At 53.3% G+C, this 8,241-nt stretch overlaps 1 pseudogene across 1 annotated transcript in view; it reads right to left on the reverse strand.

The window, feature by feature from the left end:
- LOC308168073 (serine/threonine-protein kinase WNK4-like) overlaps positions 1 to 8,241 on the reverse strand; it is a 74,416-nt pseudogene that overhangs the window by 34,237 nt on the left and 31,938 nt on the right. The window contains exons 3-4 of the transcript in view: positions 473 to 482; positions 1 to 185 (exon numbers count right to left, since the gene is read on the reverse strand). The exon at positions 1 to 185 is cut by the window's left edge and continues 240 nt beyond it. The product of the transcript in view is annotated as a serine/threonine-protein kinase WNK4-like (transcript). The remainder of the gene's footprint in view (positions 186 to 472; positions 483 to 8,241) is intronic.

Genomic DNA, 8,241 nt, shown 5'->3' on the forward strand with positions numbered 1-8,241 from the left:
GGAGGCGACGACTCGCGGGGGGGCCGCTCCTCCTCCAGCGCCTCCTCCTCTTCCTGTCTCTTCTTCTTCTGCGCCGCCGCTAGCCGCCGCCGCTTCTCCCTCTGACGCTTGATGACCAACACCCGGTCCCGGATCGCCTTGGCGATGAGCTTGAAGTCCGCCTCGCACACGAAGCCCAGCACCACCTGCCATTGGACGAGAAACCCAATAAACACTCAAGTGATAAAAATAAAAAATAAAGAGTGAGGATACGACACAGAACAGTGACAGGATACAGTATGCATACTTCACGGCCCACAATGCACTGCACTGAGTGTATAGCTTTTTCTTTTATAGCGGCTTACGGTAAAGTGAGTACATTTTGGGGGGGGTATATACATCCCAGCGGGAATGGAGCCCCCACCTAAGTGCTTTAGCGCTGTCAGGCTTCCACAGTGTTAATAACACATCCAGCTCTGCTGCCCTGAGTCACCTGACATGACCTTATATGGAGAGGAAGTGAAGACACGGTAATCAGCACATTAGCCATGTGTGGATCAATCAATGTTCATTGGCCGAACACTGAGTGTGGTGGGGGTTGAACGTCTTGTGCCCTGTGTACCAGCCTGGATGTGTGTGTGTGTGTGTGTGTGTGTGTGTGTGTGTGTGTGTGTGTGTGTGTGTGTGTGTGTGTGTGTGTGTGTGTGTGTGTGTGTGTGTGTGTGTGTGTGTGTGTGTGTGTGTGTGTGTGTGTGTGTGTGTGTGTGTGTGTGTGTGTGTGTGTGTGTGTGTGTGTGTGTGTGTGTGTGTGTGTGTGTGTGTGTGTGTGTGTGTGTGTGTGTGTGTGTGTGTGTGTGTGTGTGTGTGTGTGTGTGTGTGTGTGTGTGTGTGTGTGTGTGTGTGTGTGTGTGTGTGTGTGTGTGTGTGTGTGTGTGTGTGTGTGTGTGTGTGTGTGTGTGTGTGTGTGTGTGTGTGTGTGTGTGTGTGTGTGTGTGTGTGTGTGTGTGTGTGTGTGTGTGTGTGTGTGTGTGTGTGTGTGTGTGTGTGTGTGTGTGTGTGTGTGTGTGTGTGTGTGTGTGTGTGTGTGTGTGTGTGTGTGTGTGTGTGTGTGTGTGTGTGTGTGTGTGTGTGTGTGTGTGTGTGTGTGTGTGTGTGTGTGTGTGTGTGTGTGTGTGTGTGTGTGTGTGTGTGTGTGTGTGTGTGTGTGTGTGTGTGTGTGTGTGTGTGTGTGTGTGTGTGTGTGTGTGTGTGTGTGTGTGTGTGTGTGTGTGTGTGTGTGTGTGTGTGTGTGTGTGTGTGTGTGTGTGTGTGTGTGTGTGTGTGTGTGTGTGTGTGTGTGTGTGTGTGTGTGTGTGTGTGTGTGTGTGTGTGTGTGTGTGTGTGTGTGTGTGTGTGTGTGTGTGTGTGTGTGTGTGTGTGTGTGTGTGTGTGTGTGTGTGTGTGTGTGTGTGTGTGTGTGTGTGTGTGTGTGTGTGTGTGTGTGTGTGTGTGTGTGTGTGTGTGTGTGTGTGTGTGTGTGTGTGTGTGTGTGTGTGTGTGTGTGTGTGTGTGTGTGTGTGTGTGTGTGTGTGTGTGTGTGTGTGTGTGTGTGTGTGTGTGTGTGTGTGTGTGTGTGTGTGTGTGTGTGTGTGTGTGTGTGTGTGTGTGTGTGTGTGTGTGTGTGTGTGTGTGTGTGTGTGTGTGTGTGTGTGTGTGTGTGTGTGTGTGTGTGTGTGTGTGTGTGTGTGTGTGTGTGTGTGTGTGTGTGTGTGTGTGTGTGTGTGTGTGTGTGTGTGTGTGTGTGTGTGTGTGTGTGCGTGGCGTGCGTGCGTGCGTGCGTGCGTGCGTGCGTGCGTGCGTGCGTGCGTGCGTGCGTGCGTGCGTGCGTGCGTGCGTGTGTGTGTGTGTGTGAGTGTGTGTGAGTGTGTGTCCGTCCGTTCTAATCCCTCTCTCAACAGGTAATCAGATTACCAGCGTGGAGAACCCAGACTAATGTCCTGATGATGGACTAATATGATCTTGATGAAAAACAGCTGAGCGGTCGGGAACACAACAGAGACAAGGACAGGTAGGGGACAGGGACAGAGACAGGTAGGGGACAGGGACAGGTAGGGGACAAGGACAGGTAGGGGACAGGGACGGAGACAGAGACAGGGACAGGGACAGGTAGGGGACAGGGACAGGGACAAGGACAGGTAGGGGACAGGGACAGGGACAGGGACAGGACAGAGACAAGGACAGGTAGGGGACAGGGACAGGGACAGGTAGGGGACAGGGACGGAGACAGAGACAGGGACAGGGACAGGTAGGGGACAGGGACAGGGACAAGGACAGGTAGGGGACAGGGACAGGGACAGGTAGGGGACAGGGACAGGAAGGGAACAGGGACAGGTAGGGAACAGGACAGGGACAGGTAGGGAACAGGACAAGGACAGGTAGGGAACAGGACAGGGACAGGTAGGGGACAGGACAGGGACAGGTAGGGAACAGGACAGGGACAGGGACAGGGACAGGGACAGTTGAGGAAGAGGAGGAGGAAGGGGAGGAGGAGGGGGGGGGGGTGGGGGGAGGGGGAGGAGGAGGAGGAACACAGTGTTTAGTAACTGGCCTGAGAGATTCGCCATTAGATTATTAAAGCTGTGACCTCCTCACTCCCCTCCTCCTCCTCCTCCTCCTCCTCCTCCCCCTCCTCCTCCTCCTCCCCCCCCTCCCCCCCTCCTTCCTCTCCTCCCCCCCCTCCTTCCTCTCCTCCTCCTCCTCCTCCTCCCCCTCCTCCTCCTCCTCCCCCTCCTCCTCCTCCTCCCACTCCCCCTCCCCCTCCTCCTCCTCCCCCTCCTCCTCCTCCTCCTCCTCCTCCTCCCCCTCCTCCTCCTCCCCCTCCTCCTCCTCCTCCTCCTCCTCCCCCTCCTCCTCCTCCTCCTCCCCCTCCTCCTCCTCCCCCCCTCCTCCCCCTCCTCCTCCTCCTCCTCCTCCCCCTCCCTCCTCCTCCTCCTCCTCCTCCTCCCCCTCCCCCCCACTCCCCCTCCTCCTCCTCCTCCTCCTCCTCCTCCCCCCCCTCCCCCTCCTCCTCCTCCTCCTCCTCCCCCCCCCTTCCCCTCCTCCTCCTCCTCCCCCTCCCCCCCCTCCTTCCTCTCCGGAGACATGCTCTCACATTTCCCTCCGCTAGTGATGATTAAATGTGTGTGTGTGTGTGTGTGTGTGTGTGTGTGTGTGTGTGTGTGCCCTTGACACAGTCTCTGCAAGGCAAGGCATGGCTCTCCACTTCAGTCTATGGGCTGAGCGTAATGTCAGTGTCCGCACAGCGTAATGTCAGTGTCCGCACAGCGCTAAGCGTAATGTCAGTGTCCGCACAGCGCTAAGCGTAATGTCAGTGTCCGCACAGCGCACAGCGTAATGTCAGTGTCCGCACAGCGCTAAGCGTAATGTCAGTGTCCGCACAGCGCTAAGCGTAATGTCAGTGTCCGCACAGCGCACAGCGTAATGTCAGTGTCCGCACAGCGCACAGCGTAATGTCAGTGTCCGCACAGCGCACAGCGTAATGTCAGTGTCCGCACAGCGCTAAGCGAATCGTAAAGTATCTTCCAACATTCTTGGAACTCGTTGACAGTTTGGGGCCAGTTGAGGAAAGGAGACACATCCAGGAGAGAGATGCATTCTTCAGCACCTTGGTTACAAGACTGATCTACAAGTAGAGATCACAGGGGTTAGACAGTCTCCCAGGAGTAACTGAGGGTTAGACAGTCTCCCTGGAGTAACTGAGGGTTAGACAGTCTCCCTGGAGTAACTGAGGGTTAGACAGTCTCCCTGGAGTAACTGAGGGTTAGACAGTCTCCCTGGAGTAACGTAGGGTTAGACAGTCTCCCTGGAGTAACTGAGGGTTAGACAGTCTCCCTGGAGTAACTGAGGGTTAGACAGTCTCCCTGGAGTAACTGAGGGTTAGACAGTCTCCCTGGAGTAACTTAGAGTTAGACAGTCTCCCTGGAGTAACTGGGGGTTAGACAGTCTCCCTGGAGTAACTTAGAGTTAGACAGTCTCCCTGGAGTAACTGAGGGTTAGACAGTCTCCCTGGAGTAACTTAGAGTTAGACAGTCTCCCTGGAGTAACTTAGTGTTAGACAGTCTCCCTGGAGTAACTTAGGGTTAGACAGTCTCCCTGGAGTAACTTAGAGTTAGACAGTCTCCCTGGAGTAACTGAGGGTTAGACAGTCTCCCTGGAGTAACTGAGGGTTAGACAGTCTCCCTGGAGTAACTGAGGGTTAGACAGTCTCCCTGGAGTAACTGAGGGTTAGACAGTCTCCCTGGAGTAACTTAGTGTTAGACAGTCTCCCTGGAGTAACTGAGGGTTAGACAGTCTCCCTGGAGTAACTGAGGGTTAGACAGTCTCCCTGGAGTAACTGGGGGTTAGACAGTCTCCCTGGAGTAACTTAGTGTTAGACAGTCTCCCTGGAGTAACTGAGGGTTAGACAGTCTCCCTGGAGTAACTGAGGGTTAGACAGTCTCCCTGGAGTAACTGAGGGTTAGACAGTCTCCCTGGAGTAACTGAGGGTTAGACAGTCTCCCTGGAGTAACTGAGGGTTAGACAGTCTCCCTGGAGTAACTTAGAGTTAGACAGTCTCCCTGGAGTAACTGGGGGTTAGACAGTCTCCCTGGAGTAACTTAGAGTTAGACAGTCTCCCTGGAGTAACTGAGGGTCAGACAGTCTCCCTGGAGTAACTGAGGGTTAGACAGTCTCCCTGGAGTAACTGAGGGTTAGACAGTCTCCCTGGAGTAACTGAGGGTTAGACAGTCTCCCTGGAGTAACTGAGGGTTAGACAGTCTCCCTGGAGTAACTGAGGGTTAGACAGTCTCCCTGGAGTAACTGAGGGTTAGACAGTCTCCCTGGAGTAACTTAGAGTTAGACAGTCTCCCTGGAGTAACTGAGGGTTAGACAGTCTCCCTGGAGTAACTGGGGGTTAGACAGTCTCCCTGGAGTAACTGAGGGTTAGACAGTCTCCCTGGAGTAACTGAGGGTTAGACAGTCTCCCTGGAGTAACTTAGAGTTAGACAGTCTCCCTGGAGTAACTGGGGGTTAGACAGTCTCCCTGGAGTAACTGGGGGTTAGACAGTCTCCCTGGAGTAACTGAGGGTTAGACAGTCTCCCTGGAGTAACTTAGAGTTAGACAGTCTCCCTGGAGTAACTGAGGGTTAGACAGTCTCCCTGGAGTAACTGAGGGTTAGACAGTCTCCCTGGAGTAACTGAGGGTTAGACAGTCTCCCTGGAGTAACTTAGAGTTAGACAGTCTCCCTGGAGTAACTGAGGGTTAGACAGTCTCCCTGGAGTAACTGGGGGTTAGACAGTCTCCCTGGAGTAACTGAGGGTTAGACAGTCTCCCTGGAGTAACTGAGGGTTAGACAGTCTCCCTGGAGTAACTGAGGGTTAGACAGTCTCCCTGGAGTAACTGGGGGTTAGACAGTCTCCCTGGAGTAACTGGGGGTTAGACAGTCTCCCTGGAGTAACTGAGGGTTAGACAGTCTCCCTGGAGTAACTTAGAGTTAGACAGTCTCCCTGGAGTAACTGAGGGCTAGACAGTCTCCCTGGAGTAACTTAGAGTTAGACAGTCTCCCTGGAGTAACTTAGTGTTAGACAGTCTCCCTGGAGTAACTTAGGGTTAGACAGTCTCCCTGGAGTAACTTAGTGTTAGACAGTCTCCCTGGAGTAACTTAGAGTTAGACAGTCTCCCTGGAGTAACTGAGGGCTAGACAGTCTCCCTGGAGTAACTTAGAGTTAGACAGTCTCCCTGGAGTAACTTAGTGTTAGACAGTCTCCCTGGAGTAACTTAGGGTTAGACAGTCTCCCTGGAGTAACTTAGTGTTAGACAGTCTCCCTGGAGTAACTGAGGGTTAGACAGTCTCCCTGGAGTAACTGGGGGTTAGACAGTCTCCCTGGAGTAACTGAGGGTTAGACAGTCTCCCTGGAGTAACTGGGGGTTAGACAGTCTCCCTGGAGTAACTGAGGGTCAGACAGTCTCCCTGGAGTAACTGAGGGTTAGACAGTCTCCCAGGAGTAACTTAGGGTTAGACAGTCTCCCTGGAGTAACTGAGGGTCAGACAGTCTCCCTGGAGTAACTGAGGGTTAGACAGTCTCCCTGGAGTAACTGAGGGTTAGACAGTCTCCCTGGAGTAACTGGGGGTTAGACAGTCTCCCTGGAGTAACTGAGGGTTAGACAGTCTCCCTGGAGTAACTGAGGGTTAGACAGTCTCCCTGGAGTAACTGAGGGTTAGACAGTCTCCCTGGAGTAACTGAGGGTTAGACAGTCTCCCTGGAGTAACTGAGGGTTAGACAGTCTCCCTGGAGTAACTGAGGGTTAGACAGTCTCCCTGGAGTAACTGAGGGTTAGACAGTCTCCCTGGAGTAACTGAGGGTTAGACAGTCTCCCTGGAGTAACTGAGGGTTAGACAGTCTCCCTGGAGTAACTTAGAGTTAGACAGTCTCCCTGGAGTAACTGAGGGTTAGACAGTCTCCCTGGAGTAACTGGGGGTTAGACAGTCTCCCTGGAGTAACTGAGGGTTAGACAGTCTCCCTGGAGTAACTGAGGGTTAGACAGTCTCCCTGGAGTAACTGAGGGTTAGACAGTCTCCCTGGAGTAACTTAGAGTTAGACAGTCTCCCTGGAGTAACTGGGGGTTAGACAGTCTCCCTGGAGTAACTGGGGGTTAGACAGTCTCCCTGGAGTAACTGAGGGTTAAACAGTCTCCCTGGAGTAACTTAGAGTTAGACAGTCTCCCTGGAGTAACTGAGGGCTAGACAGTCTCCCTGGAGTAACTTAGAGTTAGACAGTCTCCCTGGAGTAACTTAGTGTTAGACAGTCTCCCTGGAGTAACTTAGGGTTAGACAGTCTCCCTGGAGTAACTTAGTGTTAGACAGTCTCCCTGGAGTAACTGAGGGTTAGACAGTCTCCCTGGAGTAACTGGGGGTTAGACAGTCTCCCTGGAGTAACTGAGGGTTAGACAGTCTCCCTGGAGTAACTGGGGGTTAGACAGTCTCCCTGGAGTAACTGAGGGTCAGACAGTCTCCCAGGAGTAACTTAGGGTTAGACAGTCTCCCTGGAGTAACTGAGGGTCAGACAGTCTCCCTGGAGTAACTGAGGGTTAGACAGTCTCCCAGGAGTAACTTAGGGTTAGACAGTCTCCCTGGAGTAACGTAGGGTTAGACAGTCTCCCTGGAGTAACTGAGGGTTAGACAGTCTCCCTGGAGTAACTGAGGGTAAGACAGTCTCTCTGGAGTAACGTAGGGTTAGACAGTCTCCCTGGAGTAACTGAGGGTTAGACAGTCTCCCTGGAGTAACTGAGGGTTAGACAGTCTCCCAGGAGTAACTTAGGGTTAGACAGTCTCCCTGGAGTAACTGAGGGTCAGACAGTCTCCCTGGAGTAACTGAGGGTTAGACAGTCTCCCAGGAGTAACTTAGGGTTAGACAGTCTCCCTGGAGTAACGTAGGGTTAGACAGTCTCCCTGGAGTAACTGAGGGTTAGACAGTCTCCCTGGAGTAACTGAGGGTAAGACAGTCTCCCTGGAGTAACGTAGGGTTAGACAGTCTCCCTGGAGTAACTGAGGGTTAGACAGTCTCCCTGGAGTAACTGAGGGTTAGACAGTCTCCCTGGAGTAACTGAGGGTTAGACAGTCTCCCTGGAGTAACTGAGGGTTAGACAGTCTCCCTGGAGTAACTGAGAGTTAGACAGTCTCCCTGGAGTAACTGAGGGTTAGACAGTCTCCCTGGAGTAACTGAGGGTTAGACAGTCTCCCTGGAGTAACTGAGGGTTAGACAGTCTCCTCTGGAGTAACTGAGGGTTAGACAGTCTCCCTGGAGTAACTGAGGGTTAGACAGTCTCCCTGGAGTAACTGAGGGTTAGACAGTCTCCCTGGAGTAACTGAGGGTTAGACAGTCTCCCTGGAGTAACTGAGGGTCAGACAGTCTCCCTGGAGTAACTGAGGGGTCAGACAGTCTCCCTGGAGTAACTGAGGGTCAGACAGTCTCCCTGGAGTAACTGGGGGTTAGACAGTCTCCCTGGAGTAACTGAGGGTTAGACAGTCTCCCTGGAGTAACTGAGGGTTAGACAGTCTCCCTGGAGTAACTGAGGGTTAGACAGTCTCCCTGGAGTAACTGAGGGTTAGACAGTCTCCCTGGAGTAACTGAGGGTTAGACAGTCTCCCTGGAGTAACTGAGGGTCAGACAGTCTCCCTGGACCAGTGAGCACGTGAGGGTTAGACAGTCTCCCTGGAGTAACTGAGGGTCAGACAGTCTCCCTGG

This window comes from Nansenia antarctica (genome assembly GCF_963989245.1).
Source record: "Nansenia antarctica genome assembly, chromosome: 11".
In the NCBI taxonomy this organism is placed as follows: Eukaryota; Metazoa; Chordata; class Actinopteri; order Argentiniformes; family Microstomatidae; genus Nansenia; species Nansenia antarctica.